Source organism: Lepus europaeus, chromosome 7, assembly GCF_033115175.1.
Source record: "Lepus europaeus isolate LE1 chromosome 7, mLepTim1.pri, whole genome shotgun sequence".
Lineage (NCBI taxonomy): Eukaryota > Metazoa > Chordata > Mammalia > Lagomorpha > Leporidae > Lepus > Lepus europaeus.
In genome coordinates, this window is record NC_084833.1 from 68,350,502 (window position 1) to 68,374,798 (window position 24,297).

At 52.0% G+C, this 24,297-nt stretch overlaps 1 pseudogene; it reads left to right on the plus strand.

Annotated features, from left to right (window-relative positions):
- The first annotated feature begins 4,677 nt into the window (after window positions 1-4,677).
- LOC133763845 (embryonic polyadenylate-binding protein 2-like) lies at window positions 4,678-19,584 on the plus strand (annotated as a pseudogene).
- Window positions 19,585-24,297: the final 4,713 nt, after the last annotated feature.

Sequence of the window (24,297 nt, forward strand, 5' to 3'; positions counted from 1 at the left end):
TCCAACTATCCACCCACCCATCATCCCTCCATCCATCCCTCCATTCATCCCTCCCTCCCTTCATCCATCCATCCATCATCTATCCATCCATTGATCCATCCATGCATCCATCCAACCATCCATCCATCCCTCCACACAGTCACTTGTTTCATTTATTCAAATGTCAAATTGGTGCCTAGCAAGCACATGAACTATGCTGGAAGAAACAATAATACTTTGTATGAGTGGTTTTAACTGGCAGTCACATCCTTCCTGGCACAAGCTGGAACTCAGATGTTGTCTCACCAAGCATTATCTGTAACCCAGTCAATGTCTTGCACAACATATGTTATGTTGAATACACATGGAGTTAAAACACTACTGAGTCCCTAACAACTTTCTGGCATTTTGTATTTTCTCAACCAATGAAAGCAAAAAACCTATAAATACTAACCAGTAGGAGATCTGGGACATGCACTAGGTGAGCAAAAGCATGGTTTCATGAATGGAGATGATGATAACCACAACAACTAAGGAAGTAACTCATGTCAGGTGTTACTCTAAGTCCCTTGTTAATCCTCACAATACATTTATGAGAGAGATGTGACTATTATTCCATTTTTGCAGATGATAAAACTGAAGCATGGGGAGCTTATAAGAGGGTACTTCACAAAGTTTATGGAAAATAGAATTAAAAGATATGTTTATTCTGGTGCAACAATTTTTGAAATCTATGCACAGTTTTTTCTCTGCAACACACATTTTCCATGAGCTTTTGGAAGACCCCTCACATAACTTGCCTAAGGTCACAAACTAGTAATGGAAGAGCCAGGATTCAAACCAGGAAGTGCACCTGTACAGATAATGCTTTCACCATCCTTGGAGCGGTGGGTACGGTGAGATGGAGACTCAGAGAGGCCAGGTGACATGTGCAGAGGCACACAGTGAGTTTCTTAGCCAGCTGCGGTCAGCTTTCCTGTCTTCCATTCTAATTTTATTGTTGTTTCAATAAGCTAGACTTTACCCCAAAGTGAAAGCCAAAATCACATGGACTTGGTGAAGCTTGAGGTGGGGCAAATGCTGCCTCTGTTCCTCCCCCAGGCTGTGGCCTTGGGAGACCCCTGGAAGGAACTTCTGGGTTGTGAGGGGACTGGGAACCTGGCTCCCAGCCCACGTGGCTTTCTCTGAGGTGTAAAAGATCATTTGGTGGAGCAACCCTGCTGTTCCCTGTTTACCCAGACTTCACTTCTCTCTCATTAGCATCTCACAGCCACACCGCTAGGAAAGCCTAGGAATGAAGACCCTGTGGCTCTGAACAAGCAGTACCCACTTAACCCAGTGACCCGTCCCTGGCCACTGCATCCATACCACACGGAATGGTTCACCTCAGAACCCACTGTTGGTTGGAGGACTGGTCTTTGGCAGGTGGCAGGTGGCAGTGGACACAGTTCAGAGTCTAACAGTCCTGGACAGGAGCTCTGGCCTCACTGGACACTGGCTGTGTGACTAGACAAGACTCCTAACTACTCTGGGTTCAGTTTCTGCTTTCTACGATGAGAACAATACCTTCCTTGTTTATGAGTGAACAGATGCAAAGCACTTGACCCCCCCCCTTTTTTTTTCGCTCTAAAAATGAAAATGTAAGCATAGCTCAGGGTTGTCCAAACCTTTTATCATAGAAGAAAAACTTTTGACAATTTTTTTGATAAGGAAAATCTACAGTAAAATTCCAACATGTATAAGAGACAAAGGGCTGTTGCAGGGTTGGTGAGGGTAGGGGGCTCGGGGCCCTCCTTCTTTTGTCCCTCCTTTTCCTCATAGAGCCTTAGTTTCCCCTGGAGACCACAATTTGACCAAGTGATCACTAATCCCCTTTCAATTGAAACCAAGAAAAGAAAGAAGGAAGGTGGGTGGTTAGCCTGGCGGTTAAGACACCTGCTTCACACCTCTGAGAGCCTGGGTTCAATACCTGACTCCAGCTTCCTGCCAATGCACACCCTGGGAGGCAGCAGTGACAGTGCAAGGAACTGGGTCTTCTCACGCACCCGGGAGACTTGGATTGTGTTCTTGGCTTTGGCCCTGGCCCAGCCCTGGCTATAGCAAATTAATTAAGGAAGGAAGGAGGAAAGCAGAGAGAGGGAGGGAGGGAAAGCCCTCTTGTGTGACGTCACAGGGAGAGACTACGCTTTGTTGAGTACTGGTGCTAAGTTGAACGTGGTCTGTACCCTCAGGGCTTTCAGCTCAGTGAAGAAGGGAGAGCCTAGACAGCCAAGGGGAGACTGAAAGGAGCTTTTCCAAGGGGAGCTGAGCCCACCACTCCTGTCCCGGGAAGGACAGGTCCCCACCACACCCTGGGATAAACACTAAGGTTGGGGGAGAACCCTGTGTGGCCCTAGAAGCATCTGCAGGCAGCAGCAGCCACTTGCAAAACCTGAGTGACAGATGGGTGGCCCGCCCTCGCAAACACCTAGCCAGCAGCGGGGTTGAGCGCTAACAACCCGGAATGAAACCCAGCTCCACCTCACATAGCCCTGCCCACTGAAGTGCGTGCCATCATCCCGGCCCTTCCCCAGGTGAGGGTGGGTGTGGGCGGGGCCCACGAACTGCCCTCGGCCTCAGACAAGGAATTCAGACCAAGCGCTAGAGGCAACCATGGCAGGAAGCCAACAGTGAGGACAGTGCAGCTGGACCTGAGGCTGACCTGGCGCCAGGCCCTGGGCTCAGGGCTGCACAGAGCACAGATAGTAACGCGTCCGATCCAGATGCGACTGAGCTGCGTGCTGTGTTTATGCCCATTTTACGGAGGGAGGTTAAGGCCACTTGTCATAGGGACTAGCTGGGAAGTAACGGAGGTGTTTCCAGAGTATGATGTGCATTCTGTATTATGGATCCAACCAACCACAAACTGAAAGTACATATAGAAGCCCCATTCGTACTGCACACGTATGGACGTTTTTCTCGTCATTGCTCCATAAATAACACGGTATGACAACTGCTGATATAGCATTTACCTGTACTAGATATAAGGAATCTGTGTGCACAGGAGCATTGCACAGGATGTACGCAAGCACTACTGCATTTGGTAAGAGGGACCTGAGCATCTGGGGTGCTGAGACCAATCTCCTGTAGACACCAAGCGGGTGTCTGCCCTTGGGCCTCTTTGCTTCTGTTGTCTTTTCCCAGTCAAGAGATGGGCCAAGTGAAAGGAGAGAGACCCTGGGCACAGCTGCTGAGGGCACCCCAGCCTGCACCCCTGCCACAGGCACCCCTGTCTCCAGCCTCCACAGGCACCCCTGTCTCCAGCCTCCACGGAGCACTCCCGCTCTTCCCCGCTGGCCACCAGGACAACCATTCCTTTATTTGCAAGCCACCTGCTGAGCGTGCACAGGAGCCACACTCTAGCTAGGCTCAGGATGGGAAGCCCATGCCCTCTCCTTCCTTACTCCTCCAACCCCAACTTCAGGACATTGTATGGGGCGGGTTTTCCCAACTGGAGAGCAGAGGAGTTGGGGTGGACACACAAAGCAGGGTGTGGGATATCTGAGTTTGGGAAACACTAGGTGGCATCTGCGCTGCAGGCCTTCTCAGAGCCTCGAGGGTGCTGGGGACCCTCAGATCTACCACAGGGCAGTCAGTGCACAGCGCTTGTTGGATCACTGGGCAAGAAAACTCTCCTCCTGAACAACAACACAACTTTTTTGTAGGGCTGATGAACCACAGAACCGTTTGTAACACTTCGTCCTAGATTGACAACACTGTATCACATGTGCTCGACTGTCAGTCAGGGGACTCAGTCTTATTCATGCTCCCAGCTCCCGCCTTCAGCCAGATCTGGGTAAAAGTGGGTCTCCATGGGGTTTTGTCTTTTTTTAAATTTGAGAGGTAGAGTTACAGAGAGAGGGAGAGACAGAGAAATGTCTTCTATCTGCTGGTTCACTCCCTAAGTGGCCACAATGGCTGGAGCTGGGCTGATCCGAAACCAGGAGCTAGGAATTTCCTGTGGGTCTCCCAAAGCAAGTGCAGGAGAGCAAGCACTTGGGCCATCTTCCACTGCTTTCCCAGGCTATAGCAGAGAGCTGCATCGGAAGAGGAGCAGCTGGGACTAGAATCAGCACCCATATGGTATGCCGGTGCCACAGGTAGAGGCTTAGCCTACTACGCCACAGCACCAACCCCAATGCAGGGTTTCTTCACAGATGGTACCAGCAGTTGCAGTTGAACAGCCTGAGAGGTCAGCATTGTGGCACAGTGCATAAGGTCACCACCAGAGACACTGGCATCCCATATGAGCATGGGTTCTAGTCCTGGCTGCTCCACTTCTGATACAGCTCTGCTAATGTGCCTGGGAAAGCAGCAGAAGATGGCCCAGGCACTTGTGCCCCTGCCACCCATGTGGGAGACCTGGATGAAGCTTCACTCTGGCCTAGACCACGCTATTGTGGCCATGTGGGAAGTGAACCAACAAATAGAAGACATCTTTCTTTGTCTTTCCCTTTTTCTTTCTGTAACTCTGCCTTTGAAATAAATAAATAAATAAATCTTTAAAAAAAAAGCAAGAAAACAAAACCAGAATCCAAGGACCAGAGCAACACTCACAACAGCGTCTGCCTGCATCTCTTATGCTGTCTCCAAGGCAACACGCATTTCTTTATGAATCGGAGAGATGCTCTCCTCCTCACCCCGAACATCCTCGTCAGGATGGAGAGGCCCTTGGCCGTGGCCGCTGCTCTCCTCTCCCTGCACCGCCTCCTCAGCTTCCAAGTCGTCTCGGGATGGAGTTCCCAGCCCCTGCCTGGTGCTCAGCACCCTCAGCTCAAGCCCCTGGGCTTCCGCAACATCTCTGAAGGCCTCCCTGGCTCTGCCAAGGTGGGACCAGGTGCCTCTGCTCTGGTGGCCTGGCTGTTAACCCTAAGCCTCCCCTGTCTCCCCGCAGTGGACATGTGGCCCGAGGAAAGCTGTCCCTCGTGGTATGTGCTGTGCTGCCAAAGAGCTAGCAAGTCAGGGATGCCATCTACCTTCCTATTTTAAAAAAATTATTTGTTTGAGAGGCCGAGACAGAGAGGGTTCTCATCTACTGGTTCACTCCTCAAATGTACTCCATGACCAAGGCTAAGACAGGGTCAATGTGAGGAGCTGGGAGCTTAGTCCATGTCTCCCACAGGGGCTGCAGGAACCCAACTACTTGAACCATCACCTGCTACCTCCCAAGGCTGGCATTAGCAGGCAGCTGGAGTCAGGAGCTGGAGGTGGGTCTTGAAGCCCAGCACTAGCATGTGGGTTGCAAGTGTCTCACCCAGCAGGCCAAACACCTGCCTCTGCCCTGTTAAGTAAGATGGTTCGAGGCCCGGAGTGAGGCTCAGACAGAGCCATCTTAAATCCACCCCACATTTCTCTCTCTGAGAAGCACTGCCCACCAGGGGCAGGGCTGCACCTGCCTTGTGTCTTGTACCCTCTGAGCCTGGAAGCCCCCCAAGTCCTCCGGAAGAAGCTTACTGAACAGACTCACAAATCTGTAACAACATAAAAACACAAAGGCGGAAGGCAGCGTCCTCTGTCATTTCTCAGCCGCTCAGTGTACGCTCCTCCCGGTCTCCCAGAGTCTGCCACCGTGGAACAGCTCTGGTGTGACTGTCATTACGCATGCACCAAAACAGGACCTGGGGCAGCTGTGTGTTCAGAGCTCTGGGGGAAGCCAGTTCAGACAGAAGATGTGGGAAGGATGAGGGAAGGAGTCTGGGCAGCTGCAGCCCAGCCCCTGCAGAGGCGGCCAGGCCACCGACCCCACGGGTGATCCCCATGTCCGGGACTGCCTCCCTGAGGTCATGGTCCCTGGCAGAGCGTGCCAACCTAAAGGCTGCATGCCGCTCACACCATCAGCAGTGAACACAGCCACACAAGAGCGGCCTCACCACACCGGGGGGTTCCTCTGGGTTCCTCCTTGCTCTGCTCGCAGTTCCCCTGCTTCGGGTTAGATTCCTCAGTGACCATGGAGGGTCCATCAGCAGCTCTCATGTTCCGATGGTGGCTCAGATTCGGAAACACAGGGGCCACCTCAAACCAGCGCATGTACACGTACACCTGGCCTTTCTCTTCACGCTGCTGACCTGCGTGGCCTGCTCCCTTTTCTGTCCTACCTCATTTGTTTTCAAACTTGTATGGTGGTCTGATGCAGATACAGTTGAGGGTACCTTTTAGAAATACACGACTTGGTACCTTCTCACCAGCGGAAAACACCCATGTCCCCAGCCCTCAGATCAACACACAGAATGTCACTGACCCCTTGGAAGCCCCTCACAGCCTCTCCTGTTTGCTCATGCCTGTCCCAACAGTAGCCACACCTGAACGTCTCACTGCACAAGTGCGTTTCTATTTTATGGAATGTGGTCACAAAACATCTTTGTGCTTGACTCCTTTCTGTCAAGTTTAAGTTCGCGAGGGCCACCAGCAGTGCTGTGTGCACTCGTTCAGGGTGAGGATGGACTACATTCTATCCACCCACTGCCCATAGCCCCGTAGCTGGTGGACACACGTATGTGTAAATCCTGGGTCTGTAACGTGGAGTGAATGGCTGGCACGAGATGGCTCAGCCCTGGCTCACATCGCCAGTTCTCTGAAATCATTACAGCGGATTAGACTTCAGCCAGCCGTCATGTGAGCCTCGGTGGCTTCACATTGTTGTCACCACCAGGGACAGCCCCTTTCCACTAAGCCATTCTGATGGGAGTGTAGCAGCATGCCTTTGTGGTCTGGACTTGCCATTCCCTGAAGAGTAACATTTGCACTTGCTCATTGGCTACTTGGATATCTTCTCTGGTGAAGGATCTGAGTCCTTTGCCCATTTTTCTAACAGGTCGTCTGTCTTCTGCTTACTTCTGCTTACTCCCCTTTCTTTCCTACTGTATATATTTAGGCTATCAGACTGTCACTGAGTATATACAATGCAAGTAGCTCCACTCCCTCTGTGGGTTACTGGGTCACTCGGCTGCACTTTAATAAATGAAGATCTTGAACCACCAAATTAATTTCATGAACTGCTAACGGAGCACAGCCCAGTCTGGAAGACACTGTAATGCACAATTACGCAGTCTTCCCTGGGTCTGCATACGCCCCCCCCCCCAAAAAAAAAGGGCACCCACAGCAGCGTCAGCCAGGGGCAGCGTCTCTGCATTGAGTCAGGAGTTGGAGAACAAAGGCGAGAACATTAGCTCTATTTAAATTCCAAATTACAAAAAAACCCACATTGGTCCACACTTAAATGACAGGAGTTTCTGATTCTCTGGAATTTATTTTTTTAAACATGTATTTGCTTATTTTCATTTCACTTGAAAGACAGAAATACAGGCAGAGCTCTTCTATCTGCTGCTCCTAACCACCTGGCCCCCAACCCCCAAATGTCTGTAACAGCTGGCCTGGGCCTAGCAGCTGAAGCCAGGAGCTAGGAATTCAATCCAGGCCTCTCACATGAGTGTCAGGGATCCAAGTACCTGAGCCGTCACCTGCTGCCTCCCCGGGTTCACGTTAGCAGGAAGCTGGGATCAGAAGCGGAGCCAGGACACGAGGCCAGGCCCTCCTATGGGAGGTGGGCATCCCGGGTGCCAGCTTAACCACTGTGCCAAGCACCTCTCTTCTCTGAGTTTACTATTTGCCTCAGGCTAGGCTGTGGTGCAGCAGCTTGAGCTGCCCCTAGGGATGCCCCCTCCTACATGAGGGCCTGACTTTGTGTTCTGGCTCCACTTCCGATCCCAGCTTCCCACTGGTGTGGGCCCTGGGAGGCACCTGGCGATGGCTCAGGTACTTGGTTCCTACCACTTATGTGGGAGACCCTAACGAAGTTTCTGACTCCTGGCTTCAGTCTGGCCCAGGTGCAGGCATATGTGTAGATGGACGACCACTCACTCTCTCTGTCTTTCTAAAAACAAACAAAATAACAACAACAACAAAACCTTTGAAGTAGAAACTGGAACTTATTTGGAAACATTTGCCAGCCCCACAGGGCCTCAGAGGTCAGCCCAGTATGGGGACAGCTCTAGAATGAGCCCTCTCAGCATGGCCCACATGGCCTCTCCGGCCACCAGGGAGCCTGCACACCCAGGGAACGGCCTTGTGGAACCGAAGGCTCCTGCCCAGGTTCTCTCTGTCCAGCAGGTCCAGACAGCATCCCCCAACCTCTGAGGAAGGCCGCTGGCCCCAGGAGAAGGGCTCTCCCATGTGTGTGTAGCGCATTCTGTGCTGAGTAGCCCTCGCTACAGACTTTAAACTCCAGGAAGGCGGGGACTGTGTCACCCTTGTCAGGGTGACAGCAGGTTCACTGACCCACGGCCTGGGCTTTTCCCTTTCTAGGTGATATTCCCTACAGGCAGCTGGTCACCATGTAAAGAGTGGTCACCACACCCCAAGGACCCCTCTCTCTGTCACACACGCACACATGTGCAGGCGCACGCGTACACAGACATGTGTACTCACACAGATGCACACAGTGTCACACACACGCACACATGTGCAGGCGCACGCGTACACAGACATGTGTACTCACACAGATGCACACAGGCCCATGCACACACTGCTGACTTACTCAGGAGTCTGCGCGGAACTCTCCTGGCTCATCATACACCCAGCATATCCGAGTCTCAGCCTCTCTTCTTGGTTCCCAAAGCAGTCCCTGACACGTGTGTATGAACACTCCATGACCACGTGGATGTGCAGACACCTCTCAGTTTACAAGCCTTTCACCTCTGTCTCTCTCTCTCGCTCTCTCTCTTTTTTTTTTTTTTTTGACAGGCTGAGTGGACAGTGAGAGAGAGAGACAGAGAGAAAGGTCTTCCTTTGCCATTGGTTCACCCTCCAATGGCTGCTGCTGCTGGCATGCTGCGGCTGGCGAACCGCACTGTTCCGATGGCAGGAGCCAGGTGCTTCTCCTGGTCTCCCATGGGGTGCAGGGCCCAAGGACTTGGGCCATCCTCCACTGCACTCCCTGGCCACAGCAGAGAGCTGGCCTGGAAGAGGGGCAACCGGGACAGAATCTAGTGCCCCGACCGGGACTAGAATCCGGTGTGCCGGTGCCGCAAGGCGGAGGATTAGCCTGTTGAGCTACGGCGCCGGCCCTACCCCTGTCTCTTATCTGAAGCTCACACCAGCCTTCTGCACATGCATACATGTCTGATGATTCACAAGGGTTACCAGGCCCCCAACTGCCCTGTCCAGGACAGGAGCTGTGGCAGCAGCTGGGTTGCTGGCAGAATTGGTATAGCTCCTCAGCCCCACTCTCAACGTTTCCTGTGTTACTTTGTAAAACACAGCAAGCAGTTCTTCCTGTCTTATCCAGGGCAGAAGAATTTGAACCTCACGTGCTTTCTGAGGTTGGGTTTGCATTGGCATAAGAGTTCATGAGATGTGTCCCTTCTCTACCCCTAATAAGCATGCATGCACCCTTTTGTTCTCTTTCATTTTATTTATTTGTTTGGGCAAGGGGCAATGGTGAGGACTGATTCAGGATGAAACAGAGAGCTGGAAAGCAATCCAGGTCTCCCACAAGGGTGGCAGGAACCCAATCACTGCTCCATCACTACTGCCTCCCAGGGCATTAGCAGGAGGCTGGGAGCAGGGCCAGAGTTAAAACTCCAACCCAGCATTCCAGGGTTGGACATGGGCATCTTCACCACCAGGACAAAAGCTTGTCCCATTTTTCTCTTCTTCTGAGAGGCTCTGTCACCTCCTGTCTTCCCTAGCTAAAGGTTAAGTAGCCCCATTGCTAGTTACAACAACATGAAGGCCTAGCGCTTACTGAACACTTCCTATGGACCAGGGTCTGTGTGCTCTTTGTACCTTGCCCCAGTGCATTCCTACACACATCTCCGAACATGTATCCACCTCCTTATTTCAGAAACAAAGGGACAGACGCCCAGAGACGAGAAGTGACCATCAGGGCCCACAGAGAGAGGAAGTGACAGGGCGGGGAATTGGCCTGGGTCCCATGGAGCCCCACCATCATGACAGAGAGGGAGCAGCTCCGGTGTTCCCCATCAGTAACACCAGCACGTGGAGGTGGGGGCACCTTAGGGACCGTCTCCTCCTACAGTCTGTGCTTCTCCAAGCTTGGAGTGCCAGAGTCACTTTCCTCAGCACACAGCGAGAGAAAAACTGGGACTAGAGCCCAGGCCTGCTCCCGGGGTTGTTCTTCTTTGGGACAGTGGACACACACACACACACACACATACACATACACATCTACTGGTTCACTCCTTATGGTTGGGCCAGGCTGAATACAGGAGCCAAGAACTCCACCTGGTTCTCCCACATGGGTGGCAGGGACCCAAGCACGTGGGCCTTCCTCCAGTGCCATTCAGGCACATTAGCTGGGTGCTGGATCAGAAGCACTGGATAGGAAGCCCAAAGTAGCCAAGACTTGAATCAAGCACTTGACACGGAATGTGGGTGTCCAGAGCGATGGCCTAACACATGGCACTACGACACTAGTTCCCGTTTTTCAGGGGGTATTTACTAGATTGCAAAGACGGGGCCTAGGGCAGGAACCACTCTTGAAACCAACTTACAAGGAGTAATGGGAGCCAGACATCTAAGGAAAGATCTCAAGGAGAGCTATCTTCCAAACATGTAACCACTGCTAGGCTGCTCTAACAGAGCAGAGAGAGGCGAGGCAAGCTGGGAGGAGGATGGGGTTGCAAATCCACATCCTGGGTGAACTTGATCAAAATCCAAAGTGACATGGACAGACATCGCTGCAGGTTTCCAGGCCCAGGCCCGGGATCCACAGACAGTCTGCCATGGCCCCCAAGTGTCCACTGTTCAGCGTCCACCCTTTCCTCTCTAGTGGGCGCACTTGAAAAGGCAGGAAAACCATACCGAGAAGGCAAGTGGTAACCCTGTGCTCCTTGCTCATCATTCTTAAGGTTAGAAAAAAACCTTTATTATAAAATAAATGGAGACAAAATCTGCCTGTTAATGCACATTTAAGAGGTAGAGAAAAAAAAGCACCCACAGCATTAAGGGAAATCATGAATACACTCTGAAGTGTTAAAAAAAAAATCAACTCACTTTTCTTTAAATCTTCTTAAAAGGGTCTAACAATAGTCCTTGAAATAATCCTTGAAGTATGCAATTTTAATTTGGACACATGGTAATTTCAGTCTACCTGTTGAAAGAGACAAGAGAGAAATCAGTCATTTTTGACAAGGATGCTGTTCTGACAAGTGGCAGGGAAGATTCAGGAGCTGCGGCGGGGGTGGGGGCGTTGGGGGGTGTGGTGGTGCTGCTGGGCGTGGGCAGTGCCAGCAGCAGCATTGGCATTAGCTTTGGCCATGGGCTGGCGGCTGGGTTTTGAATATTCAGAGGGAAGAGGCAACTATGGCAGCAACTAGCACAGCGCCTGGCCCAGAGCAAATGCCCAGCAAACATCTGGCGAGTGAACAAGTGAAAGGATGGGTGAATAAATGAATGAGCTCTGCCATCAGCCTGTGATGATGGCGGGGGGGAGTAGTTAACCCATGGGCTCTCTGCTTGCACCCTTGGGGACAAGTGGAACCTCCACATACTGGGACTATTATGGGAAATAGCACAGAGAAAGCAAGCGGTACAGTGCAGACAGTGGAGGCTTCAGAGCCTGGCTCCGTAACGCTGGGGCCGGGAGGCTTATTTATTTATGTTCACCACTGTTCTTCAATGGCATACTTAGCCCATTCACTCATTCCCAGCCATTCTTCTCTAATATAAGCATCCAAGGCCATAAATTTCCCTCTAAGTGCAGCCCTGGTTGGAGTCCACAACTTCTGATATTAAATATTTCTTTCACCATTCATTTCTAAGCATTTTATAATTTCTATTATTGTTTCTTTTTGACCCATGATGAGTTAGGAGTCTTTCTGTAAATATCTCTCAATAGAGGTTTTTATTTTTCTTCTTCTTCTTTAAAGGGCTCATCCTCCTGTTGCTGATTGCTAACTTAATCACACTGTGATGCAGAAGGAGGTGTTTGGGATCCTGACTCTTTGAAATGGACTGGGGTGTATTCCACGGCCTAAGCTGTGGCCAGGAGGGGCGAGCGTTCCATATGGGCTTAGAACCTCGCAGCCATGGGTCATCTTGGGCTGGATTTTAAATCTCATTGCACCTCCATTTCCTCATCTGTACAGGGCACATAACCCATTCATATTAGTCCCGCTTACTGTTTACTTAAAAATGACATTCATTGGCACAGGTGCTCTGCAGACAGAAACAAAGGGGCTGGACGAGACAGAGGGAGGCGTGCCTATAACCAAACAGCAGGGCCCTACACCCAGGAAGCATTCGAGATTTTCCAAACAATGGCCACACCTGTCATCTGGTCTTAAAAATCTGTCCCTCGGGTAGGGCAACATGGGGACCCACAGAGAGGGGATGTGCATTAGTGGTGCAGTCAGTGCAGTTACGCACTCTGTCCTCCACGGCAGCTGCCCTGGACCCTTCCTTAGTGTCCCTCTCCTCCTCTTCCTCCTCCTTGCCCCTGCCTAGTTCGGTCTTCTTTCTGTCAAATCTATCCTCATGATGCCCCACAATGCCTATGGCATTCCTTACCTACTTTATTCCAACAGATTATAAAATTCCTAATGTTTTAAAATACAGCTACAGGAAGGAAATCCAGGCAAATTCTTGGCAGGTGCACTATCTCAGATGGGCCTGGGGTTAGAGGTGGGGCCGGCGTAGCAGCCTGGGAGGGAGCGTGGTATCTCTATCAGACGGGGGCGTGAGTTCAGAAAGGCTTGCTGCACTTGCTGAGCTGCACATGCTCTTCATTCCAACACTAGCCTTTCCCGTGACCTTGTCCCCCACCGCACCCTAAGTCCTTTCTGCCATCTCGGAGAGATTTCCTGAGAGAGTCGCTGCTCGGACTACCACTTCCTGCACTGCCACACGCCGTACAAGTGACCCCCCTTCCCCCGAGAATGTGCTCTTTCCGCCCATGACGATGCTGATGCTGACGCAGCCCCTTCCAGACACCACTGCTCGGTCTGCAGGGGGCCTCTCGGGGTCGGCTGCCAGCAGCGACCTCTCTCCTGCTCAGCATCTGCAATGCCAGTCTCTCCCGACCTTCTCTTCCTGGGACAACTTTCCTCCCAGCGCACCTCGCCCTGGAATTCTGCACCTTTAACGGGCACGCTCACAATTAGAGCTGATCCCACAGAATAACCACCACTAACCATCAGTGATTAAGTCCATATTAAGCATGCCAATCACTGTGCTGACCGGTATTTTACTTCTCGTAATCTTTACAATAACCACTCGAAGTAGGTATGACCAATATCAATAGACTGTTACTAGTCCTATTTTACAGATGAGAAAGTAGGAGCTTCGAAGGGTGATGTCATTCCCCCAGGAATGCTCACCTCTGTGGCCTAACTGGAATTCAAGCCACTGTAAGCTGTCTGCTTTAAAGCCTGAGAGCTCCGCCGTGCAGGCCCTGGTCCTGCCCGCCTGTGCCCTGGCCTCTGTGAGTCACTGCTCTGCCCCTGTGTCGTGCAGTTCCTGCTTCTGCCTTGCTTCATGCAGAATGGAAGGGCTTTCTCTGCAGCGGGTGCTGAGAAAATCCAAATCACTGTCCAAGACCCGGCTCCAGGGTCCCTCTTGTGACAAAGCTGCTGGCAAGGCCAAGCAGCTTAGTTGCTCGCATCTCCTTGCAGTGGCAGCCTTATCGTAACACCAGAACATCCGTCTACCCAGTCAAGAAGTACCCAAGTGCAACAGAAGGGTGTTTATCACAAGTCTAAACGCCAGGGGCATCCGAACAAAGGACTGATTCCAAAGGACATTTCACGCTCACTCTTGGGGGCCGGGAATCATACTATGGTCAAAATTCAAGAACATTTGCTGGAAGTCATGTGGGTGGGGCAGGGAGGTATTCTGCTTGGCATTTGCAGATGACAATTATGTGATCTGGCCACAGTGGTTTCCAAGGTTACTAAACCAGGTCTGGCCCATGCACCTTACCCAAAGACCACATTTTCACATCCTAGAAAGCGTTTACACATCAGTCCCTGCTCAAATACCTCTTGGTCCTTCCAGACTCCCCCAGTGCTGCTCCCCAACAGGTAGAAACATACCTCTGTGTTATTTCCTGGTATTTCATCATACACAGCTAGGTCAGCAACTCAGACAGCTCTTCAACACACTCATTTCATGCTCTACCTCTCCTACTGCTCTCCCTGGGGGCTAGGAATTGCATTAAATTCACCTTTGATCTTCTCAGAATCATACCCAGTGCCTGGCACACGGGTGTCAGAGTGACAGGGTGAGTGGAACTAGATGATACTGGCCTTGAATGGAGAAGGGCACCCCAAACTTGTCTCAATGCAACCACCCAGCAATGTGTTATGCAAATAGCAGGTGCCAACTTCTCTACACCCTTCAAACACTTGAAGCTTACAGAAGTAGGACAACGTGTCCCCCCGGGCCTAAGGTTTCTCTGTGCATGGCTCACAGCCATGTTGGTGTGCTAACTTGGACATCCTCTAGGAGGAACAGGGCAAGGAAAGCCCATGTTTGGACTCATTCTGGTTTTCATTGTGAGCATGTGCAAGTTGGAGCTTTGGAGACAGTCAAATTGCTGAGGCCAAGCTGCCATACCCATCTCCTCTCTTTCTTCTTTTTGTTTTAAAGATTTATTTATTTTATTTGAAAGGCAGAGTTACAGAGAGGCAGAAAGAGAGAGACAGAGAGGTCTTCCATCTGCTTGTTCACTCCCCAGATGGCCACAATGGGCAGAGTTGCACCAATCTGAAGGCAGGAGCCAGGAGCTGCTTCTCAGTCTCCCATGCAGGTGTAGGGGCTCAAGGACTTGGGCCATTCTCTGCTGCTTCTGCAGGCACATTAGCAGGGAGCTGGATTGGAAGTGGAGCAGCTGGGACTTGAACCTGCGCTCATATGGGATGCCAGCACTGCAGGCAGTGGCTTTTACCCACTACGCCACAGCACTGGCCCCAACCATCTCCTTTCAAAGAGGAGAACCAGAGAGGGGAGAAGACTCAGGTCCCCGGACAAGAAGGGCTATGCACATGCACTTTCCTTGTCCCCTCTTAGACTTGCAAACGAAGGCTTTAGGAAACTGAGTGCTCAGTGAAGAGCTAAAAATAACCCCCCAGAAACTTCATCTAGATGTATCACGGCGGCAATTCACAGCGTCTAGAACTTCAACGCAGTATAATTAGCAAAAGGAATATGATAATTTATTTTTGGTTTAAAAACTCGGAAGAACACGACCTTCCAGAGGAATGGGAAAACAAGGGGCTGGGAGCCAGCCACGAGGTTCACGCTACCAGCACTGAGGTCCAGGGGACCTGCCACAGAGAAGGGACCACAAGCCTGAGCTCCAGGCTATAGCGCCAGCCCATGTCCCCCTTCTGGGGGCCACAAGGATGTTGCAAGTCACCCTCTCCATGCACAGGAAAGCCCAAAGGCATTCACCCTGGAGGAAACGCGAGCCTGGGCTTTTCATCAGTGTGGAAGAAGGGCAGATACTGAGTGAAACGCACCCAAGGCTAACTCCAGGGACCGCTCTGCCCTGCAGATTCTGAGCACATTTCCAGAATGGCTTTCTTCGCGTGCACCACGGCAGGGAGAAGTTTGCTGAGCTGCCTCCAAGCAGGAAATATCAAAGGATGGCGCCCAGAGAGGCGCTGTCATGCAGCTAAAGGAGGACAAGAGTGGGGTCAGAGGGGCCCCATGTCGGGGCTCTGCTTCACTCTGTGCCCTGAATAACAACCGCTCCAACTCCCTCCTAGAAGATGTTGACTGAGAGTAACCGCCTCACAAGATTGTTACAGGGATTCTGTGAGCAAAATGCAGGAAAAGCATCTTGTAAATGAATCTTGGGGATTCTTCTTGAGTCAATAAATTTGCCCAGGAGTTCTTTGTGAGGAGGACCTTTTGTGACCAAAGCTCTGTATGAGGGGTCTTCAGAAAGCTCACAGGAAATACATATTATGCAAAAAACTGTACATGGATTTCTTTTTTTTTTTTTTTGCTATGATCAAATCTTTTTTTTAAACTTTTACTTAGTAAATATAAATTTCCAAAGTACAGCTTATGGATTACAATGCCCCCCCCCCATAATTTCCCTCCCACTTGCACCCCTCCCTTCTCCCGCTCCCTCTCCCATTCTATTCACATCAAGATTCATTTTCAATTATCTTTATATACAGAAGATCAATTTAGTATAGATTAAGTAAAGATTTCATCAGTTTGCACCCACACAGAAACACAGTGTAAAAACTGTTTCAGTACTAGTTATAGCATACCTTTACATTGGACAACACATTAAGGACAGATCCCACATGAGGAGTAAGTGCACAGTGACTCCTGTTGTTGACTTTGGTGCTAGGGGCATCTCCCAGCATGGCTGCTCAGGTAGGGGCAGGGAGCTGGGGGCCCGTCAGGGAATGGGCCAGCACTCACTGGGCAGGGTTCCCCTCGGGGGTGGGCGCCTCTCCGCAGCCCCTGAGTCCTCCCCCCCTGCTCTGTGCATGGATTTCAAAAAAAGTTTTTTGCACCAGAACCCCCTTATCTTTTGCCTCCATTTTCCCATGGACTTTTTGAAGTCCCCTTGTACCCGATGCTGTCTTTTTGAGTTCCCCTGTGTGGGGTCTGGGCAGACAGGTCTCCCAGAACATTCTGGAGATAGGGAAGAGGGACCTTGAGCTGGGTAAGGAGCAGGAGCAGCTGACATCCTCTCCTGTGTCCCAGCCCACAGCAGGAAACCATCGCCTCGTTACCCACGCATGTGGAAGGTGGAGTGGAGGTGGCCAGGCAGTGTGCAAAGCAAAGCAGTGCTTCTTCCAGCTCAAAAGAGGAGAATGGGTATTTTCCAGGCATCTCTCACACACCAGGCACCGTGCTGGGCCCTAGCACATGGGAGCTCCCTTTAGACCACATGAGGTTACCTCTGCCACACTGTGCCATTGCTTATACAGTGTGGGGGTCTTGGAAGCCGCTTCTCTCCTCCCTGCCTCTCCATTTAGGCCCTGAACAGGAATGAAACTGAACCCCCATAATGTAAAAGCAGGACCCAGCCTCTTGTCTGTCTCTCTTAGCCCACGGTGTCTTGCCTGTCCTTTATTTAAAGGAACTCACTGAGTTCAAGGAATTATCCAGCGGGTCCTACAGGGTTCTAATCACTGGACTCAAGGAGTCACCTGCTTCTTCAATAGATAAGAACCTCCATGACTGGTCTTGTTTGGAGGGGCCTCTGTAGGGAGTTCACGTCTGGGCACAGTGACTGCCTCCTGCATATCACCCCCAGACCAATGGGAGCCCCCTTCAAGGCAAGGTCACGAACACCACTAGGCAACCAGGAACTCGGACACAAGCTGATCACGCACCTCTCAGCCCCAATTTCAGTCTGTAAGAACCTTTACTCCTAACGCCTGGGGAGCCTGGGAATTAAGCCATAGCTGCCTGGCTCCTTGCTCTGCGCTTTGCAATAATAATAATACCTACTGTCTTCTACCACCCCGATGTCAGTGATTGGCATTCTGTGCCTGGCAAGCAGGCCCAGTTTGGGGGTTCTACAGCAGCGCCTCCAACTAGTTTGGGGTGTTGCTTGGCAATAGCAAGACCTCAACTTGTACCCTCACTCTTTCTATTCTTTTTTTAAACCCAAATGGTTGATTTTAATAAGTTCCTCTACGTACACATTTATCTGCTACTGCAAATTGAAACAGCACGTCAAATTTTTCTTTGTTTTGCAATTCAAACATCTGCAAACCAGAATATCTAATTATCTGCCCCAATTATTATGCTCTAACCAAAATATCCAATGTTTTCTTTTCTTTCCTTTCCAACAAGTTACCAGGCATGTCAGTTCTGGGGGCTGGATTTCAGCTCATTGACGTCACTCCTTTAAAACACAATGGGAATACTTGAAACTTTTTGGGCTTGGTCTCTGGGTCAAATCAAAAAGAACTAGAGTGTATTAGAAGTCATTCAAATACATTCACACTATAGATTCCGTATAAAGTACTGGTATCAAGGTAGGAAGAGAAAGACATCACAGCTCATATCACAGGTTATCATTGGCATACAAGTCTAAGTCAGCATAGAATAGCTTTATCTCCTGCCCAAAATTACTGGCAAGAACAGCAGAACAAGGCTTGTTGGTCATAGCCCATTCGTGTGCTAGCGTTCACCAAAGAATCCCATCCAGCTGGATGGCTCACATCCTGACCCACTCTCGAGAGCAGCGTCTCTGCGGTCTTTATGGGGCTGGGGTTATTTGTCTGTGCAGCGCTGTCTCTGTTTTACCAGCCTTTCTCTCCAGTCCTGGAGAGAACAGCATCCTGGCCCCTCCCCTGCACCGGGCATCTGGAATATCTCTGTCAGGCTGTTGAGGTGCATCTTCTGGTGCAGCCAAAGGGAATTTGGTAGTGGGGCTGAGAGTCAAGGTACTAAGATCCTTTGTTAACATTTCAGGACAGACAGAAGGAGAGGCTGCTGAATCCTGGGAATGGACATCCTAAAAGAGTCCGCTGGTTGTGACCAACTTTGGAAATGGTGGGAAATACTGAAGCATTAGGTAAGCCCCTGCCCCAGCCCCTCCACAGTTGGGGCTCTTAAATAAATATCCGATTCCTGCCTGGTCCAACCTTATCCTCCCATCTGTCCCCCTTCTTCCTTGAACCCCCTAAACGCCAGTCATCCTTCAGTCACTATCTCTCACTTTGGCCCTCAGCTCAGACGTAGCATCAGCCCCAGGGGAAGGCGTCCTGGGCCCTTAGACAGGGCAGTTCCCTGGGCTCTCCGTCCTCCAGGGCTCTTGCTAGCACGCACTTAGCTGGGGATGCTGCAGCACAGCTCCCGTCCCTCCCCTGTCCTGCAGCGGCTCCAGCTTGGCTCTCCGCCTCTGTGCCTGGGCCCAGACTGAGAACACCCCACTGGGCCAGGTGGTGGGATCAGAAGGAGATGGAAGGGGAAGCAGAGGACAATGCCAAGGCAGATACAGTCTTCCTGCTGCCTCTGTTGGAGCTGGAACACCTGGCCAAGTGCCTAGGACCTGACCAGGAGCTGGCGGCCACCTGGCTGAAGCCATGGGCCATGGAGCAGGCAGAGGGGCCCCAGAGCTGCCCAGAGCATAGGGTGAGGCTGGGTAGGAAGGGGATGCCAGGGCTATGCTGGCCGGGCTGCCCCTTCCCCGGGATGCCCAAGGAGAAGGTGGAGGCTGCCCACAGATCTGTTTCTGTAGGTAACATGGACTGAAGGGCCATGGTGAGCAGCTGGAGGCCTACTTCAACCACTGTGGGGAGACCCACCAGGTCACCATCCTGGGCGACACGTTCTTGTTCTCTGGACACCCCAAGGGCTATGCCTATGTGGAGTTTGCTACCAAGAGCTTGGCCCAAGCTGGACTACAGCATTTTCTGAGGCTGGATCATCAAGGTGCTGACCAAAAGGACCGACTTCCCAGGGATCAGCTCCACAGGAGGCGGGGGCCTGTGGCTTTACCCGGCGGGGCTCCAGAGCTACGCCCTTCCCAGGGGCAGGCAGCCTCCGGGCAGGGCCTGCTTCAGATCCCATGGGCAGAACTGGGTTCAGGGGAGAGTGTCACCGGGGTCCTCACCATACTGAAGTCACCTTCTGACTTTGAGAGTGGGGCTGTGATCTCAGGGGAACACAGGGAGGGAGGCGAGGGGTGGGGTGATGCACCCAGGGCGCCAGTGCTGCCCCCTGGTGCTCAGGTGGGGGAGGACGCTTCCCAGGTGGCCGCAATGGTCACAGCCATGGGTCACAGGCCCAGCGCAGAGCTCCAGTGGTCCTGGGGAGGGGAGGAGCTGGGCCGGATGGGGTCAGTGTGCTCTTCAACTCATTCATTTCAAAGAAAAATGGAAATGTGCACACCTTAATGGTAAGGTAGCATAAGGTATTAAATGTGAGTCATTTTTAAAAGCAATGAAACAAAAAGCCCTCACTGCCTCTCCCTGCACCCAGAGCCCTTCTGTGTATGATTTGCTACCAGGGCTTCACCGTTACCCTGAGGCCAGGAGCTCATGTCCCCAGAGGAAGGCCTGGAGAGGCAGACCGGGGAGGCCCAGGGAATCAGAGGGGCGAGCAGCGGGGTCTCCTCGTGGAGCCTGCTGGCGGCCTCCTTGCCGCTTCTCACAACCTTTACCTGGGACAGAGCTGCCAGCCTGAATCCTCACTTCCATGTTGTTTTCGGCATGAAATCCATGGTTAGCCGCTAAGATGTGAAATGCAGCTGTCACAGTCCAGGGAACAGCAGACAGGTTAATACGGGCTCTTAAGAATGCTATTTCCTCATATTAACCCCAGAGCTACGGCGACCTATCAAGACAGACTCCCGCGGGCTCCGGAAATGCCTGCCTTTTTCCTTTAATAATGCTTGATGTTTAAATAAGACTCGATGCTTGTTTCCAAGCAGAGCTGGACAGCTCCCACCTCCCTCCCTCCCTCCCTCCCTCCCTCCCTCCTCCTCTTCCTCACTCCTAGTCTAAGGATATCTGGGCCTTAGTTTTCACCCTGAAGCCTGGGATAGACATGGGCAGACAAGGGTCTAGGTCCTGCCTGGACTTCTAAACCTGTCTCCTGATTGGGTCCCCTCCCCCCTCCCTGCTGCCCATCAACCACCTCTCCCCGCCCCCCGGCCCCCAGCTGACCCCCATGCTGTGGACCATAGAGCGAACCCAACTGCAGAAATGTTTCAACTTTCAAGGTCATTTTGAGGATCATCCCTGCAAGAGGTGAGCATCAGTGACCTGAGAGGTGCAGACGGCAAGGGACGGCCTCTTCCAGCGGACACAGAGGCTCAGGGTGCCCCTGTGCCTGTATGTACGAGTTTAGCAGACACACAAGTGTAGCTCTGTGGGCTCCATCCACAGCAGCCTAGAGAAGTGACTTCGGAGTTTGTCCTGCACACTGGTCTGTTCTGGCTCCTGCCCGCATGGGGACCCCAGCACCTGACACTGCATTTGGGAGGGCCATCAGCCAGGTGTCAGTTAGCATGGACAGTGAGGTACTGGGCTCTCTGCTGCCTACTCTTCTTGCGCATGTGCAATGCATGCCCCACTGGGCATCTGGGGTTGGGGAGAGGTAAAAAGGAGACTGGCACTTCCAGGAATCATTTGCAAATCCTCAACTAGGCAAGACCATCTCCGGCCACCAGCACACTGCACAGGCTGTTTCCTCTGTCTTGCTCACCCCACCTTCCCCTCACTCACTGTTGTCTTTGAAGACTCAGGAGAAGGTCACCTCCTCCTGGAAGCCATCCTCAGCCTCTGAGCTGCCCCAGGCCCTGTGCTTCCCCTGCTGGCCCGAGTCCCACCGCTGTGCAACACCTGTGAGTCAGGCTGCGTCCTACTGGTGTCTCCAGAGGGCGCCCACCAGCATCCTGGGGCAGAGAATAAACCGATCAGTGCAGTAATGAATCTATGCCTTGACTCCAGGCCTTGCTCCAGGAAGTCAAGGAAGCAGGAAGAGCCAATATGTCCCTGAGGGGTTCAAGTCTGGTGGAACGGTAGACATGACAGCGTGTGAAAATCTCCTGATTCAGGCAGTGACTGTGGCATCTGGTTGAGGGTTCAGGTGGGAGGAGGGGCCCTGTCTCTAGTCTCCCCCCGGGACCAAGTGAATGAGATGGCCGGGGAGGGAGGACCCAAAGGGATCTGAGATCGCTTCTTCCAGCGAGGGAAAGTGAAGTCACAGAGGAAAAGACAATGTGTAAGGGCCTCCCAGCCAGGGTTAGGGCAAGAAGCAGAGCTCGGCACTCTCCCACACCGGAATTCTACATCACGTCTCCTTGGCTACACAGCCCGACAAGCTGTTTCCCCTCTCTGAACTCAGTTCCTCGCCTGTCAAAGAAGAGGGACCGAGTCGCCCATCACCGAGAGCTGCTCCAGCTCACAGCCCCACGTCTGAGGTTACAGGGGGGCGGAGGAGCCACAGCACACAGCCTCAGCTGTCTTCTCCTGAGACGCTCACGGACAGTGGCCCTTCATTCATACATCCCTGGGCACAGCTGTACCGCTCCCCGGACCTGCTCCCCTTGCACGGGTCTCTGAAACCCTGGCTGCGTCCCACAAGCTTCCCTGAAGCTTCAGCTGGGGTAAGTCTCTGAGCTCTGACTTTCCATCTCTCTCCCTCTCTCTCCTTCCCCCCTCCCTCCTTCTCTCCCTCCCTCCCTCCCTTGCTTCTTTACTTTCTTCCCACCTTGAGTCACTTTCTGATGCATTCAGCAGAAGCTTATAAAGTTCCCAGGAAGCAGCTTGCCATGGCCACATGAGTGAAGAAGGCTCAGGACTTGCTTCTGGAACTCAGTGGAAGCCCGCTTCCTGGTCCTCAGCTGTGCAGTTTTGAGAGCTAAGGATATCTTCAGAGTGCAATGCTCTTCTGTCTCTCCACGAGCCTCTTCCTGCTGGGAGCGTGCCTGGAGCTCCCTCCTCACACTTCTGTCTCCCTTCCGTGGACCCACAAGCCACCTCCTGGGGAGCATCTTCTGCCCTTCCTGCTTGCCACTATAATGCCACTGTCTTGGTGCTGGTGGGTTCTATCTTTTGGCATCACTGCTGTGAATTCCAGTCGAAGGTGATGTATTTTCATCACTGCATTCAGGCAACCCTAACAAGTGCTTAGGAAATCTAGTCTGAAAGACTGCGATCAAAAACGTCCTGACCAGGGCTGGTGCCATGGCGTAGTGGGGAAGACTCTGCCTGTAGTGCCTGCATCCCATACGAGTGCCAGTTCAAGACCTGGCTGCTCCACTTTCAACCCAGCTCTCTGCTATGGCCTGGGAAAGCAGTAGAAGATGGCCCAAGTCCTTGGGCCCTTGCACCCCTGTGGGAGACCCGGATGAAGCTCCTGGCTCTTGGCTTCAGATCAGCGCAGCTCCAGCCATTGCAGCCATCTGAACCAGCAGGTGGAAGAGCTCACTCTCTCTGTCTGCCTCTGCCTCTCTGTAACTCTGCCTTTCAAATAAATAAATAAATCTTTAAAACAAACAAACAAAAACGTCCTGACCAGCATATTTTCCCTTACCCAGGCTCGAGGGAAAAGGCAGGAGGTGCTTCGTCCTACCCCTCACTTTTGCTACCTGCACAGCCAGCACGGTTCTGCTCTGCAGCTCCCCTCTGCTCTCAGCGGTTGTTCCCAGCTCACACGGGGCCCGGGGAGCATGCTCCCTGCACATGTGTCATTGGACACAGCACCAAATCTCTGCTTAGGACTACCTGCAGATTTGCTGGGGATGGTACACATCCAAAAAAGAAAATCTGCCTTTGCAACATTTCCACAAATAAAACACTTTCATACCCACAGAACGCTAAGCTTTTCTGGCTACACTAGCTGATCTCGGTAGGATTCATAAAGGGAGAGAGAATGATCTCCCCAAGAAGGCTGTGTTGATGCTAGCCAGAGTGCAGGCGCTGCAGCCATAGGCAAGAACCTGGACTGGCATAAGACAGCCAGGGTTCAAATCTTGGCTCTGCTGTGCTAGCTACAAGGCCTTGCGATCCTCAGCTGTGAGTCCGGCTTGATACCGCCACCCTTCCCTTGACTGTGACACTGTGCCCATTCAGTAAGCCGTCACTATGCTGCTCTCCGGCAGGAACAGGGAAGACGTCTAGGATGAGAACATCATTTCTTATGGTAACTTGATTTCATAGACATCGGCTCATTTGAACCTCAGACAACAGGAGAATTATGCATGGGATCATCCTTTTACTGAGAAAGTATTCAAGGCTCACAGAGGTTAAATAACTTGCCTGATACCACACAGCCAGAAGATATGAAGATGTTTTGGACTCACCAGTTCTCTCCCTCTAAATCTAGAGCTTTCGGTGGGGAGGGGCTCCAGGCCAGGGAGAAGAGCCCCTGCTCACCTCCCTGTCCAGGCTCACAAGCCCCCAGCAGCCTAGCTTGGCAGAGATGGTTGGCAGTGCACAGGCACCCTTCTCACAGAGCAGCAAAGCAAGTCCACTGGACTGTGCCCCTTCCCTCCACACGGATGCACCTGCCGTGGAGACCATGGGACCAGGGTTTCTGGACTGCAGGACTCCAAGTGCTGCCTGAGCCTCATCTGTGATAGGGGAGGAAACCAATCTCTGTTGCACCAATCCCACTGCATTTATTGTATCTCATCCTGGTCCACCCTGACTACTGTACCTCGGCTCCAACTACAGACTGCATACAAGATCCAGGGGGAAAAAGAATTTGCATTGTGTTGAATCTTGCTCTGTGCACTAGCTATTATCACCCTTATTTTGCAGATAGAGAATCTGGAATTTAAAGAGTAAATAACTTGCCCCAAACAACATGGTGGGTCTGTTTTCA